Source organism: Corvus moneduloides, chromosome 5 (genome assembly GCF_009650955.1).
Source record: "Corvus moneduloides isolate bCorMon1 chromosome 5, bCorMon1.pri, whole genome shotgun sequence".
NCBI lineage: Eukaryota > Metazoa > Chordata > Aves > Passeriformes > Corvidae > Corvus > Corvus moneduloides.
The window spans coordinates 56,440,878-56,465,692 of record NC_045480.1 but is presented as its reverse complement, the minus strand read 5'-3'; the positions used below and the strand labels follow the sequence as shown (position 1 = coordinate 56,465,692).

Genomic DNA, 24,815 nt, shown 5'->3' with positions numbered 1-24,815 from the left:
CTTGCTGGGGAATGGTTCTAGAACATATTAGACAGAGTGGCTCTTAAATAATCCTTTTAAAAGCAAATTCATCTGGTTCTCAGAATTGCTTTCTCTGAAATTGCCAGTTGCCATGACCAACAGGGCTCCAGTGACTCTTGAGAATATATCATTGTAAAAGTGACTGGAGATTAATTAAACAGTTTCATCATCTGGTGGAATAGCTAAAATACACATTTGCTTTGTGGGAAGTTGGTAATAAAAGGGGTGTACATGTTTCTGGTGGCCAGAGGTGCTGCTGTGCATTGTGGAGGCAGCGTGTTGCTCTTTTGACACTTTGGCAACTTCTTCAGCTCTTCCCCTCACGATTTTGGTGGTGAGGCAAGAGCAGGGCATGGCTGGGTATTGCCTGGGGCATCGGGGACCTTTCACTCAGGATAGGAGGAGGGGTCATGGTCCCTTTCAAGAGAAAGCCAAAAATTGTATCCTTACCTTTTGTGGTTTCCTGAGTGGTAGCTGATCTGATAATGAGGGACTCAGAGCTATCTATTTAATCCCAGAGTCTAAAGGATGAAGCTTTTCTTTTCTGAATTTGCATAAAAGAAAAAAGAAAAAAAAAAGATGCCTTCTGCATGTCATGTTTCACTTTCATTGGCAGCTTCTGCTTCTCCAACTGTTGGTTGCTAAAACGTGTGTTTGTTGTGGGTGGAAAGCAGGGTAGTAAACACATGATCCTCTCCAAACATCAAGCAAATTTGGTGTCTCCCCCCAACTCCCTATTTTGAATCACAGATTTTTCTTTAACCCCTTGGAAATAATTTGAAAATGCATGTTGTATGCCTGTGAAGGATAAGTGTAACCATAAGATCCTGTGAGCGTAAGTTTAAAATCTTCATGTTTCATACTCTGAATGGTACTTTACCACATACCTTCCTTATGTTTATTTTTAAAGTAGATATTCCTATTCCACCTTCTCCTAGAATTAACAATGTCTTTGTCATTAATGATCAAGGTAATTCCAATAAGAAAAAAAATCACATGAATTTTTATAATGGCTCCAGTTCATGCTTGCTTTCTTCTTCTTTTCACCCTGCCCCATGGAAACAATTATAAATGTATGAGAAAATGTATGGTTATGCAGGTCAAATTATCCTTCAACAATGATTTTAATGTTTTGAATCTTGCTCTAATACCCATGTGTCAGAATTTTGGAGGCTCAGATTTACTGATCCTAATGTCACTTCATTTTCTGGCTACAGGGAGCAACTGTAGCCTTCAAAGGACAGGAGCAGAGAAGGTTTTGTAAGCACAGGACACACCTGTGTGCGTGTTCAGCGTGCAGAGGATGCCGTGTGCGTGTTCAGTGTGCAGAGCCTGTGCTGTGACAGGCAAAGGCACTGGATGTAGCTCCACACCAAAAAGCAGCATTCTCGGTGCATCTGATACTCCTCACCTTGGCTGTCCTGTTACTCCTGGAGCATGAAGAACCCACGTGTGGCCACGCATTGTGTTCCATGCTGTGCCACCCTCAGCAGTGCTGCTGCTCCCTCGCATTCCCGAGTGCCGGCTGAAGCGCTTCCTTGTGGCACCAGCTGCATCGAGGAGGCTTCGAAGGTGCTGATCATTTCATGGTGTCCCTCCTTGGGTAAGGACATGAGGATAGCCAGACGCCTTCCAGATGTGTTAGAAATCCTGTGGGGAAAAAAGGTAGCAAACCCTTGGTGGAAAGTTGTCTGCTGTAGCAGATGAGCATCGTTGTGGTGATCTCAGTTCTCACTGTAACGTCTTTTTATTAAGATCTGAATACAAAAACCAACTTAGATGGTTGTAAGATGTTACTGTGCAGTTTATTTCTCCTAACCTACTAGAGTGTATCCTTGCCCAAGGCAATGCAACATGCTGTCAGATTGTCAGAGTGGAGTTGTACCAAACATGAAAAAGAAGGAAGAAAAACCCCTTCATTTTGTTCTGGCCTTAAATGCAGAAAGATGACAAAGAAATCCAGTGTAAACCTTTAGGCAGTCTATGCCTTTATTGCAGCCCTTGAAAATAATCCAGTAAACAAGCAAAAAAGCATAATTTGGAGTGAATGGTGAAATGCTGTGTTTCTCTTCAGTCAGCTCTCTGCAGTCTTCAAAGATAGGTTAAGTGTCTGGTGGAAGGAGGGTTTGTGTGTAGTCAAAGGGCCATGCTTTATCCTAAAAATGACCTGATTGCCTAATTATTATTTTTTTCCCCAACCAGCTGTGGTTGTAAATACCACCTAAATATGGACTGGAAGAGTTGGTGTCTTTTTTTACATTGCTCGCTTTGTGTTTCCCCTCTGTGCTTCAAAGATTGGCTGTTTGTGGCTTTGTGTTTTCCCCCTGCAAGCAAAGAAAAACCCCCAAATCAAATAATTTCATCCGGGGTATGAAGATCTCAGTGTCAAACTGCAGACTTGGCAGTAGAATATCTAAAATACTTTCTGATTTAATTTTGTATAATGGTACCTGTCAAGTCAACAATGCATCCTTTTAAGAAAGCATTATGTTTCCTAGTCCTAAGATCATTGCATGTCAGTTGTTCTGTATATATGTGCGTATATGTGTGTGTGTAGATATATATATTTTCACTAGGAAATTTAAGTAAATCAGATAAGTAATCATGTCTCCTCTCCTCTGAAACCATTCCCTCTCAGCAAGGTTAACCTACTCAGTAGCAGAGGGTAAATCCTTTCTGAAACACTTCCTGAAAGCTAAGTGCTCAAGAACTTGAAGAAAGACTGAAATCAGTGGGCTTTGGGCCCCTCAACCCTGTCCCTTAGTAATTTCACACTGCTGTGTAACTTCATGTCCTGAACCCTGTCCCACTGGTGTAAGAAGGGACAATGGATATATAGTGAGTCCCTTCACAGTATTTTGTATTCCCTTGGCTGTTGGCCTCATATTTTATTACCTACAAAGTATTGAAATGCTGAATACACAGTTGTTAATGTAATTTTGACTCCTTTGTGCCGTTTGTTTCAGATGTATCGCTGTGCTCCAAAAGCAGTGATGAGTTTATTTTCTCCTGACTATTGCAAAAATCTGTCTGCCTATCTATGTGTGTATTTACTTGGGTGACTCTGCAGATGGAGGAGTCAAGGTTGGAGAACTCTGCCTACTGGCTTCAGGTTTGGGGTCAGACTTATCCGCATAGAGAGTGTGTGTTGTGCTCTGTTTATTTGAAGCATGAGCTCCCCTGACTTCATTGTGGTTTTTTGTGCACTAAACTTTTGCAGTGGAAATCCTTGGTTGTCACTTCAGGTTTCCTTTATCTTTCTGGAATTTCAACTCCCACTTCAGTTTCTCAGATTTAATCCTGTTGGATGAGGGATGCCCGAAAGATAAAAGGATGCTGCTGGTGCCTGGGAAGACATGAATATTTCAAAGACCTTCTGCCTCAAGACAATTCAGGTCTGCAAAGAAAACTCTTGGAAATATGTGCATTGAGTAGAAAGGAGCAGTGCAGAGGGCCTTTCAGGAGGAAGGAGAAAAGTCATCTGGCAGCATAAGAAATAGCCAGTATCATTCTTATGGGAGCATCCAGTTTGGAAAAGCTGGAGTCATGAATCAATTCCTTTGCCAGGGGCTGCAGCAGAGAAATTGGTAGGTTTCCACTTAAGTGGTCCTGTGCAGGGCCAGGAGTTGGACTTTGATGATCCTTGTGGGTCCCTTCCTACTCAGGATATTCCATGATGCTGTGATTCTTTGAAGTGCTGCTGAGTGCCTGGTGCCTCCCAACATTTGCCTGCTCTCATCTTGCTGGGTGCTGCCAGCTCTGCCTGCTGGGCTCTGAGTGCCTCCCAGGCCTGCCATATCTGCTGAATATGCTTTTTCCTTGCACAGCTGCGTTCATTTTCCTGCAGTAGAGTCCCTTGTGAGACTCCCTGCCTCAGGAATTAGTTTGTCAGCCTGCAGGATTCAAAAATAGCATCCAACCTTCTGCAGGGACTCCCTGGCTGGAGTAAACAGAGCAGCTCCGTGCTATGACTCCACACACTTCAGTGGCAAGACATCTCCTCTGGGCACTTTGCTCTTATTTGCCTGTGAAAAAAAAGTAACTGGCACTTGGGGTTCTTGGTTTCTCCAAAGCCTTAAGTTGCCTTTGGCTGACTTCCATCCACAGCAGAGGAAGGAAGGGAAGCCTGGCTGAGCAGTGCCTGCTGACCTTGCCGTGGTGACTCTCTTGGGGAAGGAAGGCATTTTGGTTCCAATACAAACTGGCTCCACACAGCTTGCTGGGGCTCTGTTGCTGCGTCCCAGTTGAGTTGAGAAGTTACATGAGTCCAGTTTCTCCGCAGAGGAGTGCAATGCTGCTGCCTCTCTGTGCCAGTTTTTTCTCCCTGGGAAATAAAATGGCTAAAAGGTGTAAAAAGTTCGTGTGGACTCTGGAAGCAAGCCTGTGATTTGGGGTCCTGTTGCTTTCTCTCTTTTTGCCTTACTGGTATTTATGGAGATTTTTTCGTTTTGAAGGAATTGGAACGTCCGCTCAGTCCTCCCTCTTAAATATGTGTTCCCAGTGTTGTCTTGTTTCCAGGCTAAGGCATAATGTAGCTATCAAAGCCTCCCCCTTGGGCTCACCATGCAGTGTAGCATATTTTTGGCCTTAAGCAAGGGAAACAGATGATAAGCTGAAGCTAGTTATCCTTGTGTTGAAAGTGCCAGAGTGGGGCCAGCAATCCCTGCTGCTGCGGGTATGGACCTGCTACGGACACCTCACCTTCCATTATTCTGTGCCCTGTGCCAGCTGCTTCTTTTCAAGGCACTGCAACATCCTAGGAAGTTACTCTGCAGGGGAAATGATCAATACAGTCTTAGTCCTGCCTCCACATGTCCTTGTGAAGCAAAGTGTTAATTGTCCATTTCTTGCAGAGATTGAGAGATGGCATTTTTTTCCCCACTCCTTGTGTGTACACAGTTTCTGGGTTTTCTTTAGTTTTGATAGCAGGAAAAGTGCTGATAGATACAGATCCCCATTCTAGACTTTGCTGTCATGTGAGTACCTCTGCTCTTGACTTCAGAAGGTCCTGAGCAACCTTGCTAGGTGAGAATGCATAGGTATAGTGCAGGTCAGGAGAGGAAACAGGAGAAAAAGGAGCATTGCTGTGTAATATCTGCAAATCAATTCTGTTTGCCCTTTTGAGGGTTTGGCCAAATTGCCTGCCTTCAGCTTCTGTTTGCAAGAAAATACGAAGATGAAACCACTGTGTTAGCCAGAGGGAACGTAGCTGAGGGAGGAGCACCAGGCACACCCAGCAGCCTTGTCTCTTGTACCTCATGATCACCTGTTGATATTTGGAGTTCCTGGAAAGCTGTCTGTGCTGCTACTCCTTGTCGAGGGTTGATACTTGCAGGAAGCATGTGAAATCCTACTGTGATAACCTTAATGAACACAAGGTATTACTCAGAAGATTTCCTGCCTGCTGTCAAAAATGCCAGACCTTTTGGTTGCCCTCAAAGACCTGGAAGCCTTGAAGCACTTTCAGACTTTCCTGCTGTTGAAGTACTCTGTGTAACAAATATCCTAAAGACAACTTCAGAGCAGTATGGCTCTGATTGCAGTACAAGACTATCAAATGGTTTCTCTAACCCTTTGATTAATTTTGCCCTTTTTCTGGAAACAGGGGCCTGTGCCTCACCTGCCCTCCATCCAGTCACTAGTTCAAGTCCCACGGGAAATACCCAGCAGCATTAGTGCTTTCAGAAAAGCAGGAGTGTCCTTTGGCTTGTCAGAGTTGAAGGGAATACAGCTGTCTTTTCTACAGTAACAAGTGGTTGATTTTGTGATCTGACCTCCTATCTTAAGCCCCTGGATTGGGAACCCACTTGGACCTAGGTTTATATGCTACACATATAGGAAAGGCAAATCTTTGGCAGATGTCAGAAACTGTGCTTCCCATGTTGCAGTGATACTGAATTCTCTACCTTTTCTTTTAATGTAGCCTCTGTTTTACTCATTCCTGATGATGTGAGATGTACCAGCTCCTTTCTGGGCCATATCCCTTGCTGTATTCCTCTTGGTGTAGTCAGCAATGTACAAGACAGTTGCGATTATTTACTCTCCAAAGTGCTGTGATTAAGAGAAAGCTGACCTGTAAGCATCTTTGAGGATAAGTGTAAGTCCTCTGTTATTTGGGGAAAAAAAGAGGAGCTGCTAAAACGCTCCAGATCTTATCTGTAAAACATTTATTTGCCTCTTTTATTCCCCCCCCCCCCCCCCTTTCTTTGCTATTTAGAAGGATGGAATAGTGTTTTATGAGCTGTGTTAACTAAATCTTAGCTGAGATGTGACTCTAAGGTAAGAACTGCTATGAAACAGAGATGAACTGCAGCAGGATTTTATGGCATAATGTCCAGAGCTGCTGCTAATCTGAAACACTTGCAGCTTGCCAGTGCTCAGGTGGTGGGTGGCTGTTGGCTCGCCAGGGTGCAGGACTCAAGTCAGGCTGAAGGATGGAGATACTCAAGAATTAGAGGGCCGCAGACCTGCTGAGCAGGACCACAAATCATGCATTAACTTGCATTTGCACAGTGCTCTGAAGATGATAAATGTTGCCTAAATGTTCACTTCAGCTTCAGCATGAATTAAATCCAATAGAAACATGGTTTGGGTTTTATTTTCAAAACATTGCACTTGGACAAAGAGTTTTTGTAGTGGTTTTCTGGTTTTGTTCATTTAAATATTTATTAAAAGTATGGGAAAGAGATTTCATTAAGAAAGAAATCTTGCAGTATTCAACTGAGATGTCTTCATATGTAGTTCTGTGGGGTAACTGCAGCAGCAAATCCTGCAGATCCCTTTGCTTTTGTGGCTGCAGTAAAACGTGTATGATGACACTGAGAAGGGCAATCAGATTTAGATGTAGCTCTCCCCTGACCCTTCCATTTTTGCAACAGGAGTTACCACTAATTCCCCTCTTTTTGGAGCAGGGCACAGACTGACCAGCAATGAGTGCACTCACTGTGGCTGGAACAGTGAGCTGTAATCCTCTGGCTGGTGTTACACAGAAATCCAGAGCAGCTGAGCCATCAGTCCCTTCCAGCCTGGAAACGGGAGAAGCTGGGCCAGGATTCAGGGGAATGCTGCCCAAACCTAGGCTTTAAAACACAGCCTTGCAAATTGCAGACATGCTAAAACCCCAGTGGCTCCTGTGGATGTTGAAAGCTGTCTTGGGAGTCTCGGCCACTTTATCCAGGTGACCGAAGGCTTTAGGACCGATTTGGGGAACCTCAGCCTGTGTTTCTGGGGGATTTATCTTCTAGCATCCCTGACTTGTGTTTGCAGCCACAAGGATGATCAAGGCCTGACATGCAAGGACCTATAAGGTCTTAGCAAATGATAAAAATAGATAAGGAAGTTTGTTGGGTTTTTTTTCCCCACTCCTAGTAAGCCTCGCTGGATAAGACAGTCCCTCTCAGTTTAGTATCTTTGTGCTCTTCATCCTCCTACTGTGCTGTGCAGAATCTCAGCCTTTAACATTTGTCACCTTGTTGGATTCGCTGTGTCTATTAGTACAGTGGATGAGTCATCTGGCGTATTTAAGCGCAAACCTTGGGAGAAGATAGCTCTAAAATTGCCTTTTCTACTGGAAGCTGATAAGCTCGTTACATATGCAAAAAAGGATATGTATATCAAGCAAAGCCAATATATGACTTGGTAGCGAAGACCAGTCGGAAATACAAAATATATGTAACGATGAATTTAAACACTGTACTAAATCACAGCTGTGCTGTTTTATTGGACATGCCTTCCTCAACTATGAAAGCTTCAGCTATCTTATAAATCTGTCTCTTAATAGTTGGCAGTTACCGTTCTTTATAGTTTATTTATCGGATACTGCTCAGCAAAAATGCACCTTCCTGTCAGCTTCCTTTATATACTGCATTTTGTTCAACGCTGCAAGCTGAAAGTTTTTGCTGTGCTCTCTCTGCTGGTGCTGCATGAGTGATTGAAGTACAGTCTAGAGGTTGTGAAGATTGGTGTTACAATGAACACCAATTACCAAGAACACCTTGTGCAGCCGGCACTGAGCAAGGGCTTGAGATGGGCTTCTGCAAGCAGCTTCTCACATTTATCCTCCGGGACCGCCCACTGCTTTGGGTTTGCTCTGTGGGCACTGAGACCTCTTAGAGCAGTTCAGAGTGGGCATAATAAGTGTACATCAGCCATCAGGTGTTGCTGGGATCCCAGTTCAGACCAGTTGCTATCATTTTTATCAACGTATTGTGATGCTTAGTGGAGTCACTTGTTCCAGATGTGGGAATAGGTGTGAATGTCTCTGATAAGTGTCCGAGGAGATCCCAGCCAGCTAATAAATTTCAATTTGAAGATGTTGAACATGACTTGTGATGCTGGTCAGGTATGTGTACAGGCTGCCTTTCAGCGTGGTTGTCACCTGAGCTGTCATGTTCCCCCCCCCCAGCCATCTGGTGTGAAGCAGCTATTGACATCTGGGAGCCGCCATGGGTTTGTCCATCCTTCTTTCCTTTTAGGTCTTTAGTGTCTCACCAGCACTTCCAGTCAATCAAGAGAGTGGTATTCAATCCTAAGTCTACCTAATGTTTTTTAATTTTTCTGTCCAGGGTTTTTACTGGTAAATCTAATATTGGATGAAAACATACTGCCTGTCAATATTCTGCTAAGTCACTAGCTCTTTTTTTTACTCTTCATACTATTTAAACAATTATAGTCTCCCTTTGTCATTCACTTGATGTTTTTCCAACCAATATTCTTGCTCTGGTAAACTGTTTTGGATACTGTGTCTCTGTACTTCTCTGTGTCAGTGAAGAAGCACCAGCAGGAATGGGGTTTCTCTGTGAGGTTCAGCAGAGAGCAGATTCACAAGACACATTTCTCTGTGGCGTTCAGCTGCTGAGGCTTTTTGGCCAAATGACCTCTGTAATGGTTTATGCAAAAAGAAGGGAAATTAAAAGCACTTTTTTGTTCTAATTACTGGAGGTCTGCCTTCTTCATTTCAGGTCAAACCATTAGTAAGATCTCCTCTTCCACGTTAAGGAAATCCTGAGCAGTGCTCATCATATTAAGAGTTGATTATTCCTTTCATGTATCTAAACACAAGCCAACTGTGAATAAAACTGTCATATCCACTGAGACCTCCATGTGCAGAACTTCTTAAAGGATCACCTGAGAAAAGTGCACTTTTTCTTAATGCCTTTATTTATATTTTTTAAATTCAGAAAGGATTAATAATTTATGTGGCTTGTGGAAAACATATCAGCCAAAAATACGCCTAGAAGATAATCAAGTTTTAACTATTGACTTCAACTGAGTGCAGTTTTCTAGAACCAGAAAGTGTCTATAATGTGGGCTTGGAGGAGGTAAAAAAAAAAAGTCACCCTGTTGGTTGGTGCTTTTGTTATCAAGTATCATCCCGCAAAAGTTTTCATTTACTCGAAACCAGTGTCTCTGCCAGTTCCTGCAATAGGTTTTTCTCACAGGCATCCCATTCAGTATGTCTCTGTAATTTAAATAAGTAATTTAGCTCCTTAAAAAAAGCATATGATTACCTGGAATACTTTCCTGCATTTTTAATTTGCTTTTACTCGTGTCAGACTACTGATGACATTGCAAAATGAAATGAATATTTGATTGCAGAGTTTATAGCAAATGCAGGTCTAATTGCTTAAGCCAGTCATGTTTATATATCTGATGCCATCAAACTTCTTTTGGAAAAATACAGCAAGACCCCAGTCTGGCAAGGGCCCTTAACCACATCCTTAATTTTTATCCACACTAGTTTTATGGGGGCTGCTGGGACTTCTCGGTTATTTGAAGCTGAGAAGGGGGCTGGCTTGTTTTCCTCGTGCAGGAGTAATGCTGAGGTTTACACCCTGAATTAGGGATGTAATGAGCTGGTGGGTCCTGGTATCTCAGAGCATATCTAGAGTTAAACACGTGCTTAAACGGTACAATTGGTTGTTTTGCTTAGTAAAATGCACCCATCAGCTGAATGAGAAGTGCTACTTTGAGCATCCATCTTGTCTAAGATTCAAGGAGAGGCCAAGTAAGCAGCAGTTTTGCTGTTTGGTCAGGTGTGGCAAATGCAAGTGGCAGCTTGGCAGCAGTAGGACTCTTCTGTCATGGATATTTAAGCAAGTTATTAAAAAAATTATTCTTGTCCTTTCTGTGAAAAATTGTGTTGAGTAGTTGAGAGATGTTTTGTTTATGCTGGCTAGCTGCAAACAAAACTTTATCGTTTACCTTTTTAAAAAAACTAGGATGGAGCCAAGCAAGGAAATTTAGAAAGTAAAAAAAAAAAAAAAAAAAATTAGGCTGTTGAAAAGCAGTGAACTTCTCAAACACACAGAGAAAATGTGTTAGTGAGAGCTGGTTGTGTGCTACCTCTGGAAAATTAACCTCTACAACAATTAAAATACATTCATCTGTTCCAAAGGGAGACCCAGAATTGGTTTATTAGTTACCCCTTCTATATCACAGTGCATAACTTGAGGCATTTGTTCTGAGTTCCAGAAGTTTTCATGGAAACAGAGGAGGATTACCCAAACTGCTTGCCTGGAGCTGAGCAGGTAGAGGCACAGCACCTGGTTTAATTGAGAACCCTGGGTGGTAGGGTGATGCTTCACCTGCATGGCATGGGGTGACATACGTGAAAGCCAGGCTTGAGTGTCTAAACCTTCATTAAAACTGTTGCAGGGGGATGCAGGAGGATAACTCCTCAGGATTTTAATGGGATTGCAGGTGTGTGGCAGATATTGTTGGGGGCACACCATTAAAGGTGCGAGCACCCCACACCAGAAAAGTTTCCTGTACACCTAGAGCAGCTCTTGTTTCCCTTTGGCTTGGAATGTATCCGACACTCGATCCTGGAGCTGCCAGGAGCCAGGGTCTGTCTGCTTGTAATCTGTTCCACTTTCTGGTGCAAAGAAGAAAATACTTCTAATGTGAAATCCATTTTAAAACACACATAAAAAAGAAAAAGCCCCTACAGCTGTTTGAAAGCTGTTCGGAAGTATGGCATATTAGAAATAGTCCCAGCTGAAATGGATTAGCAAGCAGAGTTCAAGTGAAGAGGTCAAATTTGTAAACTGAATGCAATTTATCTTGTGGCACTGCAGTTTATCACATGGTTGCAGGAATAAAGAAATGCCACACACATGCACATATTCACACCTAATAATTTAAGAATAACTGGAAAAGGTCTTAAAGGACATTAAAAGGCTTCTGATGACATCATGCTATCCGAGGTAATAAAACAAAGATGGTTTAAGTCAGTTCCAAAGCAACTGTAGCCAGAGATGTCTTTATATGCCAGTCTTTATATATATTTCATGTCTCAAGAAAAAGGTGATTGAATCCTAATATTGCACATTTTGTGAGGAGACACTGGTTAAGATTTTTTTCTCTCATGGATTTCTTCATGCTACATTTCTTTTATTTATTTTACATTTACAGAGATTCTTTAATATTGGGATTAGCTGCATTTAGAGATCTTTAAAACCTGTGGGATGGTTTGCCCTGTAGAAAATCAAAGAAAACTTTTTCAAGGTGTGACTCTGTAGTTTCCTTGGAGCCCCTCCTTTTGGCAAAGTTTTATCTTCTGCTTTAGAAGGAGCAGGAGCCTTTTTTCCCTTCCTTTTTAAAATCTTTGTACTAGCTGGAGGATTTCTAATTGAGTTTGTGTAGCAGACTGTTGGACAGTTGATTTCATGAGGGTGTCTGCATAGAGAGCCTCTGCTTTTCTGGTGGCTTCAGATCCTGGTGGTGCAGAACTTCCAAGGCCCATGCTTTGTCAGTGTTGCCATGTTGGTGATCTTCACTATGTTGGGATTGCATTTTTCCTGATGGGGTGCAAAGCTCACAGAATGAGCTTGTAGAAGATGCCCTTGAAAATCTGATCTTCTTGGGACTTTCAGATTGGACTGTGTTGTCTTGAGACAATGCAGCCTGTTGATAATCTTTAGTCTTGGTTATGAGTACCATCTAAGCTTGTGCATGTGTGTTCATCGTGCTCTGATGTGGGAAGGTGTTCTTCTGTCCTTCAAAAGATGTTTACAAGTGTCACCAAAACAGAAAAGGTGATAGGTCTCCTTTTGGAGGAGGACTGTGACTGCTAAGCCACTTGGAATTAAAAGGTCAGGATAATTCTGCATTTTAGTCACATTTGGTGCTAAGTTTAATGATTAGGACATTTTTTCAAAGACACTTTAGGTGGTGTAAACTCCAGGGAAAGATGTTAGTGTCACATTAATAATAATTATTTAGAAGTGTGACAAACTCATCTTGAGCAGCCTCTATTACACACAATTTTGGAATGAAATTTAAAGTAGAAGGTAATTTCTAGATGCAATTAAAAACTTGTCAGAGTGGAGAAGCAGCCACTTTCTGTCTCATTTTGATGGTAAGCACTGTAATGAAGTGGCTCAGCCTGGCATTTTCCTGCCTGCAGCTTGATCATGGGCAATCCTAGTGCAGTATTTGATGCAGCTGAATTTCTAATGCATTAAGCTCTAAATGTTCTCAGAGGCAAAATACCCCAAACTTGTTTTCTATGATAATTTTCTTTTAAGGATGTTTTTTTAAACAAGTCCCTGAAGCATCAGTACCCTTTATTCCAATTATAATCATTTCAAGATGTGATCCCCACAGAAAACTATGGAGTTGGTATGTTTGCAGCTTTTCCTTATCCTCGTGTGCCAGTCGCTAGAGGGATAGTAACTGAAGCATGCAGCCCTCCTTCCAGCATGCCTTTCCTGGCTGCATATTTCTGAACTCCTCCTTTGCTCTTGCCTGCCTATCTTTTATATTGTTGAGGAATTTGGTGTCAACCACAGCCTTGGAGCTTCTTTGGTTTTAGACCAAACCCATCATATTTTGCTGTTTATGCATCCCCATTCACCACTTCCAGTTACTCCAATCTACTTCTACTCCAGACAGCCCCTGTAATTAGGCCATGGATGGACTTTTTAATTGTGACCATCTAGCCCCAAGGATGATTTTCTTTGTTCCTCGGTCTGGTTTTGCCACCTGCATTTCTTAAAGCCTCATTTCATGTTAACAAACTTTGGTGGATGGCATTATGGGCCTAAAATATCCGTTGTATGCTAGTGTCCATGCTTTTATCTTGACATTTCCCACAAGCAGGACATTTAATAGCCAATCTGTGAGTGTTTTGTCTTGATTTCTCGCAAGGCTGGCCTTTTCAAAGGAGCAGGTGGTGACTAAGCAGAGAGAGCTCATTTTAAATTGGAATTATTGAACTTGATGTCCCTCAAACCCTCAGCACCACTGACCATGCTGAGCTCATGTCTTTGTTCCCATATAGTCCATGACCCACATTGAGATCCCTGTAGGACCATCCCTCTCTGGTGTATTTCCATGGTTTAGGATGCCCTTGGGCTGCAAACTGTGGCAGATCTTCATGAGTGCCTTCCTAATTGTGGCTGACAGCAATACAAAAATCAATTTAGCATGGAAAAAAAGGAAGCCAGTATGTCATAAGTTTGGATGCTGGTGTCTGGTGGGATTTTTGATTTGTGTGTGTTGTTTTGGTAAAGACTGGAAGAGTTCTAAGTTTGTGCAGTGCTAAGCATTTTATGGCATATTTAAATGTCTATAACATAATTCGCTTTACCATCAGAAGGCATAAATGTCAGCCTGTTGACACATTATAAAGACACAAATGGAATGTAGCCTGGCAGACTGGTGCTGGTTTTGAGGTTTAATAGTACATCTGTATCATTTATCCCAGCAGGAAATAACACAGGATGTTGCCTTGTAATTTTTTACTACTGTATAATAAAATGTAACCACAATAAATGGTGTCTAAGCAAGTAATGCAGCAGATTCTGGATTTTGTCCAGTGTGCCTTTACCACTTTAGGTTAGTTTTGCCCCCCTACAAGATGTGATTTTGACTGGATACAAACTGAATGTGGAGCTCTTGAATGTGTTACATACATATCTGTAGAGACCTTTCTGTGCAATCCATGTCTTAATTGGCTGGTGTTAGCAGTGTGCCAGTTCATTCCTCTTTAAATAACTCCCATCCTAAGTTGAACTGTCCTTGAAAGGGTCTGTTCTGCATTTCTGCACTTCAAGAATGTCTTTGCAGGTTGATTGCTTTCCCAAATGTCCTGTGATACGATGTTATGTGCAAGTAGGCTTTTGATAAAAACTCGAGTGGCAATATTTCATGGAAGTGTTACGGGATTCATGCAAATGGAGAGCAGGGACTTGGAGTGTTGTGTTAGCTTATGGTACATTCCCTGCTCAGTGCTAATGGGGCATCTCGCACACCTTTCAGCATCCTGGAAGGTGCTGTGTCCTGCCAGGTGCCAGTCCTTTCCTAGCTTCGGTGTCTGGGCTGCTGCACTGCTGCAGACTGGGAATTTTTTTTTTATTAAAACCATGAGAAGTCTGAGAAAGGAGTCAGCACTCAGCTAGGCACTTCTGCAGGGGCCTGATAATGCAGAAGGGCTCTCTGGTTGCTTTGTAACATCTGTCCCGCAATGTTCCAAGTGAAGAAAAATATGAAAACATTATTCTGTGCATATGAGAGTGCTGCACATTTGTAAAAAGACAATTAACATAGAAATGAGGGAAGCTTTTGATTCATCAAGTAGATTCAACAGACTGTGTCATTTCCTTGATTTTCATTTTAATTAGGATTAATCAGTTTTATCTCCTAAGGTCTTTGCAGAGAATTTACACGAAACAGAAGACTTTGGTCAGCAGTGTGCCAGTGTAATAGCCCCTACTTGAAGAAATCCAGCTGTGGCACGTATAACCAGGATTAGATTTGGCAGGGCTCCAGGCTCCCCTCTCCTCTCTCATTAAATGCCTTGCTGTGGCAGGGAGCTCTCTGGATCTTCCAATACCAGATCCTGGGTTTCACATAGCTGCCTGGTTGCTTGCTTCAAAAAACCTCTTGGAACCAGTATATTGCTTGGAAAAAAAATATCTCTGGGATGCCAGCTTGAAATAATGGCTGCTCTCTGCTTCAAAGACAGGCTCAAAAACTCTCACTTAACCCCAGCACCCGTTGGTCCCAACACCTGGGGGCTAGAGCCAGCTGAGACAAAATGAAGCTGACCTTTTTCTCCTCAAACTCAATATGTTTAACAGAAGCATTCGGGTTTGGATGGAGTTTCAGATACATTAGAAGTGGAGAGTGAGGGAAAGGAGCCAGGTAGTTATATAGGAAGGAGAGCAGCAAGCCATTGGCCTCGTAGGGGAAGCAGCAAGGTTTGAGTGTGTGTTCTGCATCCTGCACAGCAGAAGCAGGACTCCAACATGCCCTAGGTGAGTGTTGCTGTCTCAGTGTTGGGCTGTGTTCTCTTTCTTCTTCTTCTTTCTTAGCTTTTTGCATATTTTTAGAAGGCTCTTATCCCATGAAGAAAAAAAAAAGGATCTTCAAAAAATGGTTATAAAACCAAATGAAATCTTTTCTGGTTTAGTTATTAGATGTATTTCTGAGTGGACAAATTTCATCATGGAAATTAGAATAATTTGCAAACACAATAAGCATCTGATTATGATTGTTTTTCAGTACCTGAAATAGATGTCTTGCTATGAAAACTTCCATATTATGTGCAAGTGAAAATTTAGCTTCCATTTTTTTTCTTTAGCGGAGAAGACATAATTGTTCCAAAATACATTAAATGTAAATGTTTTCCTGTTAATTGTAGGAGAACAATATTTCAACCATGTGGGTCCTACAACAGTAAATATCAAGTGTAGGCTTTAAGCACCTTGTACACTCAACAGATTTGAAAGCCATTAAGCATATGAACAAGGAGAAAATGGAGAGAGAAGGCAAAAAACGCTGAAGGGAAAATCCTGCTGAAAGCTCACAAAGCATTTTCAAGCTTACAGAAATGACCTGCTCCGTTCCTGTTACACAGAAGTGTTAAAATGAGAGCAGACGACCCTTTCCCCCCAAATCATTCATCTGTTATGTCTGCAATGTATTTAGACTGAATCCTTTCCCAGATGCTGCGGATCTGTCGGTTCCAGGGGAAATTAATGGGATTTTACCATTTGCTTTGAGGAAAAGAGGACTGGACTTTCTCCTGCTGTCTTTGGCAGGAAGGAGCAAGGAGCTTTCCTGTCTGCTCTCTTTAAATATTGCGTCTTTTCAAGCTTTTTTTTTTTGCCAGATAGCCTAATTTGTGTTAGTGCAATATACCATGTTGGAAAATTACAGAGGTTAATGTGCAGCACTATGATACACAACCATAATGGTAGACTCTAATGTTTTTTAAATGGTAAACCAAAGGCATTTGTAATACGAGTTGTAGTGAATTGCCTGCACTTCTTGCCAGAGATTAGTTTAGCATTGCTTTTAATATTTTATGCACTGAAGTTGTTTGCAAAGACTTAAAGCTTCACTTGCTTTGCACACTTGTGCTTTGTTCTGTCCCTGTACAGAGCACAACAGAACCACTCTCTTCCGGATGTATGTCAAGAAGTTATATCAAATTACAGTTACACTGCATTGGAAAGATTTTTCTAGTAATCAGTGAAGACTACTTTAGATTTATGGCGTCATAACTGAGCCAGGTAGTTAGAAATCTAACCTTTTGTAATATCACAGGTTGCATATTAATGTTTTAAATATCTAAACCACACATGAATGACGTAGGACATTTTTACTTTAAATGTTACTGTAGAGATTTGACGGTACATAATCCCATTAAAACAGAAGAGTGCAAGAGGAAATGATCCATTTGCAATTATAATTACGCATATTGAGATTGACCATTCTTTAAAAAATTGGAAGGGCAAGGTTGAGAAGGGTGCTTGAGCAATCACTCTTTGTTGAGAGCATTGATGGAAGAATAAAAAATTTGAGGGGGATTGATTTGTCAGTAATCTGCATGAAAAAGTATGGGAAGCATTTCTTCGGAACGTGAAGGGGAGGTAACCCTTTCACTGTCATGGTTAGCTTTGCTTGGAGAGCCACCACGAAAAGACATGATCAAAACCAGAACAGCAGGTAACACTGAACTACTTCATCTGCTCTTGACACTTGATAAATAAAGAGTATTAGTTGATCAGCTTAGTTTTGGAGAGTCAGCATGGCCTCATGAGTACTCCAGGGGAGGTGGGTTTTCTTTTAGCTCTGTCAAGGGCCTGCTTTTTGACCTTGAGCAGCAATTTTTTTGTCTCCATGCCTTTCTTTCTGCTATTCCTTGATTGCCTTGTCTTCTTGGAGGATGAACTCTTCAGGAGAGCGATTTCTTTGCATTGTGTTCTATGAACAATGAAGTCTGAGCCTCGCCAAAGCCTCTAGGGGCTTCTCTAAAAGAAATTATAATTGTTAGCTTTAATCACTTTCATCAGAAGAGCTTGGTAATGGAGGATGGCAGTGTGGAGGATTTGGAGAAATCCGTAGGGTGCCTGTTAATTAAGTCACTGTGGGTGCAAGTTGCTGATTTGGTTTCATTTGGCTGATGTGGAGATCCTGATGCCCGGGAGCAAGGCAGTGCTGCTCCATATGGGTTTTCATCCCCAAAAGCACGACGCTGGGTGCTCCCTCCTCTGCTTCTGCAGAGCCAGAAGGGAGGTGCTTGGTACATTTTGGCAAACAAGGCTTTCTCAGAAGCCTCCTACTGGTTGCCTAAAAAACGTCACCTGCTTTTTTGTGGGTCCCTCCGCTGTGAGCATTTGCGACAGAAATTGGACTGCTTGGCTTTTTGCAGTGAAGACAGCTGCTTGAGGGCGAGCCACCCCATCTTGACGGGTTCTCCTCCCAGCCTTTGCTGTTGCCAAACAGAGTGTTTATCATTGCTGTCCTTATTAGCAGCTTCTGGTTTGGGATGGAGGTGCAGCAGCATGCCAGTTTGCAGATTAATTACCCGTCTTGTGGCAGCTAGTGATGCAGAGCAATGTGTCCTTGTCCTCTTTATGTGGATGCATTACTCACCATAGAAGAGGATTCAGAAATATTTAGCCACATGAACACCAGCAGCCGTGTTAGTAAAAGTGGGCTATGTTGAAGGATCTACATGATTCATTTAGCAGTAAACTTGGCAGGTAGAGTTCTAGGGTAATATGGGATGAAGCAAGGGACAGAGGTGATTTCCCCTCTCCTTAGCATCCTGAGTGAAGCCGCTTTCCAAATTGTCCAGGCAGAGTATGACCAGGGGGGAACTGGGGAAGAAGCAGCAAATGCTTTCTGAGAAGCACTGTAGGTTTGAGGGTGAGCAGGTTAGTCAGGTGGCGTGGAGAGCAGTAAAAGAGGATCAAAACAAGGCTCCCTTGCATAAAGGGCAGGAGCTCCACTGCTCTGAGTATTAGTAGCAGTCAGAGGTAAAGGAATGCCTCTTTCTTTGGTGTGTTTATTCTCTCTTTTAGGGCTAATGCCAAATCCCTGTAGTTCCTGCAGCGTACCACTACCAGTGAGCGCCGACTCTCTAACAAGTATTTTGCAAGATCTTTGCTCTTGCAGGAATCCCTGTATAGTTCCCTTCCTATTTTAATCAGAACAAGAATTCCCCAATCTGCATTTTAAATCTGCATAGAAATAGCGTATGGCAGAGGCCAACTCAAGGTTACACATTTGGGAAGGGAAGGCAAGAAAAATTTACCAGTCAGTACACTCACATTATGATAAAATAAAGGTGAGCTGGGAGAAGAGCATGTGCTGAATCCTAAAACGACACAGAAGAGCCATAAACCACAGTATGTTGTGCTATCTCTAGTCCTTTATGCTCCAAGCAGAAGTAAAATGCGGGGTATCATAAATGAAACAAAGATCTTGTTTTAATTTTATTTTAAAAGCTGTTGCAAGGCAGTGGGGTAACAAACATTAACTTCTTCAAACTAGGCAAACTACAATTTCTCTGCTCTGTACTGCTCCCATCAAATAAGAATTTTCTACAAAAGCTTCTTGGAACCAGGTAAAGGTTTTGCTATAAAGCACAAGCAGAGTAGTCTAAACAAATGGCATTTTTCCTAGAAATAAAGTATATGGATGCCCTTATGAGGTGTTGCCTGGTCTGCTCTGTACTTGTAAAAGTGGTTTTTCCGACTGAAACTGTATATATTTGGTCAAAATCCAAGGCTGAAAATGGGTATAGTCCCTACATCTAGAGACTTTTTCATTTGTACAGTGAGGAATAATAACTATCCTTACCCTGAGTTTGCCTGTAAATTTCTTAGATGATCCAAAGCCTGTTTATTGCTTACAGAGGCAATTTTGCTGACAGGCAAGCTGGAATAGGTCTCTTTTTCTTCCAGAGCATCCATACTTGCCTATTATAGAGAAATCACTCAAAAAGCAGCATGCATGCTGGACTCTCAAGCCTTGTTTTTAGTTTTAATTTACTTGTCTGACTTCCAAGGTTACTGAATGCAAGCAATTGCTTCTTCAGTACATAAATAAGATGAATTATACGTTAGGGACCAATGCCTAGCCCTCGTTCTTCTCATGCTCTCAGGGGAGGACCTGCTGAGGAGTGCTTAGAGGTACAACTGAGGTACAACTTTCTTTTTTTGAAAATTAAAGTAAGACTGTTCTGGATTAGCTAAGATGTGAAACTGGAACCTCAGGACCATTTTTTTTTTTTGTCTGAAACTTTTTGAAGGTGTAGGGTGGTCCAGGGTGTGGAACCATGGCAGCAGAGTGAAAGCTGTGCAACAGCCCTAGTTGGGAAAGGCTTGGGGACCCACTGCTGCAACTGGAACAACTGGCCTCAGTTTAACACTGGATCCTATTTTAATCAGCCTTTAAAGTTTTTTTCATTTCAATACACTTCTTTCAAATGCCATGACTTGTGTTCTGCCCTGCAGGTTGCAGAAAATAAGCTGGGTTTGTAGTTAATGTTGGAAGCAAAATTCAGGCAGGAGGACTCATTGCTGTTTCCCTTGCATGGGTTTTTAATTATATTTTCTAACTGTTTCACTGGGATGGGATGAGGTCCTGGGGTCCTGTGCCATCCAGCTTGACTCTGACAAGACTGATACTGAAGTTTCATCTGTAGCAATCCCAACTGTGAGGAGCAATTTCTCATGTGTAATTAATCCTAATAAAACCAACACTTCCAGGAGGCTGACCTGGATCCATCCATTTCATTGTTTTGTCAATTAATGTTATATTTAGCATCTAACACTATAATTAGAAGATGTAAAAGGATAGAGAAATTCTAAGTTGTAGCTGCTGAGGAAAAGGAATTACTATCCTTGCAATCATAATTTATTTTAACTTCTTTTCGAGCTAGATGTTTTTTATTCTGGTGCAGCAACCTCTAAAAACCTCTGATAAATTGTCTGGTTTAACACTAGTTTATCCAGATGACATTGGTGTCTGTTGTGGTGAAGAGATACTCATGTACCTGCATTTGCGTTTGATATCTACTTGAATATCTTTTTTTTTTTATTATTATTATTATTGGCAGTGATATTATCCACTGATTTTTCACCTGACCATTGTTAGATATGTGTTAGTACTGTCTTCCCATGCAGAAATGGGCTTCGTAGACATTAAAAATTCTTACAGGCTTTTCAAAATCAGATCTGTTGACCAAAACCAGTTGTTCATTGCTGTATCCTCTGGTAAATGTGTAGCAGAAAGTTCATGAGTGCCTAATAAGGCCTCAGAGGCAAATATAAATGGTTTTTAATTGTTTTCTTTTTCTCTTTGTTTCCAGAAATGTTGAATATAGCACTCTGCAGAAAATAGCGTGTGGATTTCTAGCACCTGAAGAACAAGAAAAGGTAATTACTGGACCATGCAGTCTAGGCTCATTTGTTTGCTGTGCTAAAATATTTAGACCTGATCACGTTGCATGAGCCTCCAACACCGTCTCTGCACATGGGTTTTGTGTATTTTCAGTTATGCAGGCACAGTTGTTTCTTGAGAATATTCCTTTATCTAAAGGGAACAGGGGAACAAAAGCAGCAGAGCATGAAAATGCTGAAGCAAATGGTAGGGAAGAGCATACTGTGAATATTTTCGGTACATGTAGAAATGAAGAGGGTAAAAGAGGGGAAAAAAATATCAAGGCTTATATGTGCCAGTGTAAAAAGGGCTGCAGACTTCGCTGTGTTTGCAAGATTGCCTGGTGCAGCCTTGCAGCCTGCTGGGCCAGTGTCGGAGGAGGTTCAGTGTTCATCAGTGTTACAGCAGCCTGCTCATGTTTCAGTGACCGAGTAACTCGTGGGGTGGTGCACCCTGCTCCAGAGGTTGTTGAGCTGCTCTGCTGCCTGCAAGCCTGCCTCTTGCAATCCTGCCTCTTGATCCTCCTGGGTCGTGACATTTTGTTGGGGCAACGCAGCTCGGCAGGGCTGTGGCTCAGTCGCTGGTGTTAAACAAAATGCTGTTCATCAAACTTTCATGAGACACTTTGCCAGGGGCTGCATCTTGAAAGAGTAGGCTCTAAAAAGCAGTGAGCAGAGCTGTGCTGCTCTGTACTGCTGCCATCTCATGTATTTTCTTCTACCTTCTTTCCAAGGCTGAGAGGTGAGCACCCCTACAGGGCCTCGAGTGGTTTTGCACTCTTTCCTCCCTGGAGGCAAGTGAAGTAAAAGCTGGACAAGGCAGGCATGGCCACGTTGAGGAGTGGTGGTCCTGCTTCAGCTGGTACATCCCTTCAGCTGTATGGTGATCCAGAAGAGGGACCAGGAGCTTATCTCTGCCTTGAAGTCCGTGTAAGGCATGATTATTACTGGGGTTAAGCTGAGGAATCTACATGAGCTGAGCCTTTCAGTAAATTTTTCTAGTAATTAATAAAATGACTTAAAAGTAAGAAAAGATGTCGGTAGATACCAGTATGAAGAACTAAATGAATATATCGTGTGAAGGTCTGTAAATTTGAGTATAGCAAAGCAAGCCTAGTGAGACTTAAAAACACAGATGTGAAGAGAGAGAGACAGCAGATGCTGCTAAGGTCAGGAAACTTTCTGTATGAACACGTGACACGTTTTTACAAGACACTTCATTTCATTGCTTGGGTTCGAAAAATGCATGTGAGTGACATCTTGTGTTCACTACATCTGCAATGCCATACTGCTGATAATTAGCACGTGCATTTTAGATGCAAGATGACAAACACAGACAAATCATAGGGTGGCACAATTCTGCTTTCTCTGTGTATCAGCATTATCATTTTCTGAAAGTCCATCTTTCCACCCTAAAAATGGCAGCGTCATCTCAAGAAGCATGTTGAAAAACACTTAAAGGGCCTAAATTTGCAACTTGTGTGGAACCTTGTATATTTTTCTTGTGGTGGTCTCTGCATGCATCAAGTTAGTGCAAAATCATGACAGGAGAGGAAAAAGAGCAGACAGAAAAAGCAGCTCTTGGAGCAAATAAATTCTTGATCAAAGTGCATTAAACTTTTGGAGAACCACATTCTCCTGTATTTGGGGTCACAGTGTTTTGAACTATCTTCCATGTCCTAACAAACGGGATTCATTTTCTTAGATATTTCCATTTGGATTAATGGTGTCATTTAAAACTCTTTAATGCTTTCTGTCACCATCACTGGCTCATTTCTCTGCTGCGGGACTGTCATGTTTGGGCACTTGACATGTATGGGAGATGTAGGATAAATTTACTGGGAGTCAGAAAATTCAGTGCTCTGAGTATAAGTCTGCTTATTTTTGTCAAAAAGAAAGGTTGAAAAATCGGATTTCTTTAAAATAATGAGTTTTCCAGGGGGAATAATGGAAAGGTGGTGCAGATTACAGTATGACACGATATGTTGGCAAAGAGGAAGACTGTGCCATGCTGTTGAGTTTCACTGGTATTTCACTTCTGTTTTATAAGCAGGTGAAATACTGGTTTAAGTTATCTGTGCAATTTAAAATTATCTCTACAAGTTCAGTCATTTATGTTTATTTATGCTTTTGGTACAGCTGTAAAGAGATTTTTAAAAAAAGCAGTGTTTCTTTTTGCAAGTAAGAGATTAAAAACATGCTTGCATTCATCATGGCTACGTGCTTTCTGAGGCCTTGAAACACAACTGCCCACACTTCTGCAATGTGGCTCAAACATGGGAATTACTCCCACTGGGTTTCTTAAAAGCTGTAAGTGTTGTTTTAAAGTTTCACATAAGCAATATTGTAAGTAGGTAAGGGTATATATGCAGCAAAAAAATGGCCACTCATGTTGTTATATTTGTTCTCCTGCTCTGTGAGGTCATGTAGTTACACACAGTTTTTTTTCATCCCGTGAACAGGATCCCACAGAGTCATTTAGCTCTGTGAGCTGTGTGAGCAGAGCAACCATGAGCTCTTTTATTCCTCCAGACTGCAGCCGTGTCCTTTTATTTGGTGCTGTGTGGCACTGGGTTGCAATGGCTGGGCTAGGGATGTATCAGATGTATTTCATGGCAGTGAAGACACAGTAGCTGCTCTGCACATGAGCCAGCCCCTAGGAGAGGCTTTGCCCCATCTTATGGAGGTAGTGACCTTGATGGGGATGTTCACCCCCGTGCAATGGGAGCTTTTTGCAGGTGGAGTGGATTTCATGCTGTGCTGCTGGGTCCAAAGCTGCAGAAATTGAGACACTGCTTTTATTTCCTGCATGGCCAGACCGAAGGAAGAAATCCCACGGCTCAAGGGCATGAGAAGTGCTCTCTTCTTTTGTTCTTGGTCTCTTTTTTTTTTTTTTTTTACTGGCTGGCCATGACATTAAGATTTCTAATTAATTTAGAAACCACAGGCAGTTGAAGAGAGTGAGCAATGTAATAACTGGGCCGTGGGGCAGAGTAAAAGCACATCAATTATTCAGGCAGTCGCTGCTGCTTTATTCCCTTCCCGAAGCTGGGCTGGCTGTCAGTGTGTGTCAGTGATGCTGCTAATGCCCTTCAGAATTTACATGCATAAATAGTGGCCTTTTAAAATCTGCATGAGGATAACTTTAGTATTTCCAGCAATAGCTTCCAGTAGCATGCTCTGTCTAGTACGTGCCGGGGGCTCCAACCGCTGTTTTGGGTGTCTTGTTCAAAACTGGGATCTTGACAGGTGCATCCCCCAGAAGCCTCTGCTGTGGAGAAGTTGCTCCTCAAAGAGGTTGAGGGGCTCCTCAAAGAGGTTGATGGGCATCCCCAGCCATGCAAAGAAAGAAACAGTCCTGCTTTAAAATGCAGGTGGTGTCTGAGAGTGTCCTCTCTGGGTGAGTGAAGTCCAGCATCCCTTACAATGCATCATTCCCTCCTTCTGTTTCTGTTATCTCTCCAAAGCACATGCTGTGAAGATGCCTTGGATGCCAGTGCAGTTGCTCTACAGGGTTGAGGAGTGGGAAGCATCCTTCTCCTCCTCACTGCTCTGGCTATTGCAGGTTCTGCACTTAGAGCAGTTGGAAAGTTTGAAACAGAGGAAAATTTTCTCACTGCCGAGAACTGCATTCACAGGACTGGTGGTGGTTGTCTTACACGGGTACACCTCAAAGTCTCATGTTTGGGATGCCACAGGGAGCAACACTGATTCCTACATAGAACCAGCAAGGGGAGTGAAAACTGGGAGACCTGTTGGATTTTTCTGCCATGGACTACAAGCGGATGACAAAGCCTTACTTTTCTGTCTGGTCGGCATAGTTATCCCTACTGCTGGAGGCAGCCACCTTGCATTTTAAAAGGTGAACTAATTTGTGAAGGCAACAAAATAAAATGAGCCTTACTAATTATGTGTTGTGCCGGCAAAATGACCAGCTTGGGTTTGGAAAACGCTGGCTGTAATTAATGGTGAAAGGCTTTTTCTCTCATCTGTGTAGCCATTATGAATCACTTCTCCCCATGGAAACTTTTAAATCTGTCTCACTGCGGAGCCTGAGGAGGAACAGGTAAAATGGATTTGCCTTAATAGCTGCAGTTGTAACTTAAACAC

The 24,815-nt window shown here is 42.2% G+C and overlaps 1 protein-coding gene across 24 annotated transcripts in view; it reads left to right on the top strand.

Annotated features, from left to right (window-relative positions):
* The window catches only part of ADGRL3 (adhesion G protein-coupled receptor L3), a 492,701-nt gene that overhangs the window by 68,841 nt on the left and 399,045 nt on the right, over positions 1 to 24,815 (top strand). For 23 of the 24 annotated variants that reach the window (XM_032108821.1, XM_032108825.1, XM_032108804.1 and 20 more), the window contains exon 2: positions 20,636 to 20,702. The gene's annotated coding sequence lies outside the window, so the exon portion shown is untranslated. Of the gene's footprint in view, positions 1 to 20,635; positions 20,703 to 21,542; positions 21,636 to 24,815 lie in introns of those variants that run through there. The other variant, XM_032108803.1, reaches the window with a different exon arrangement.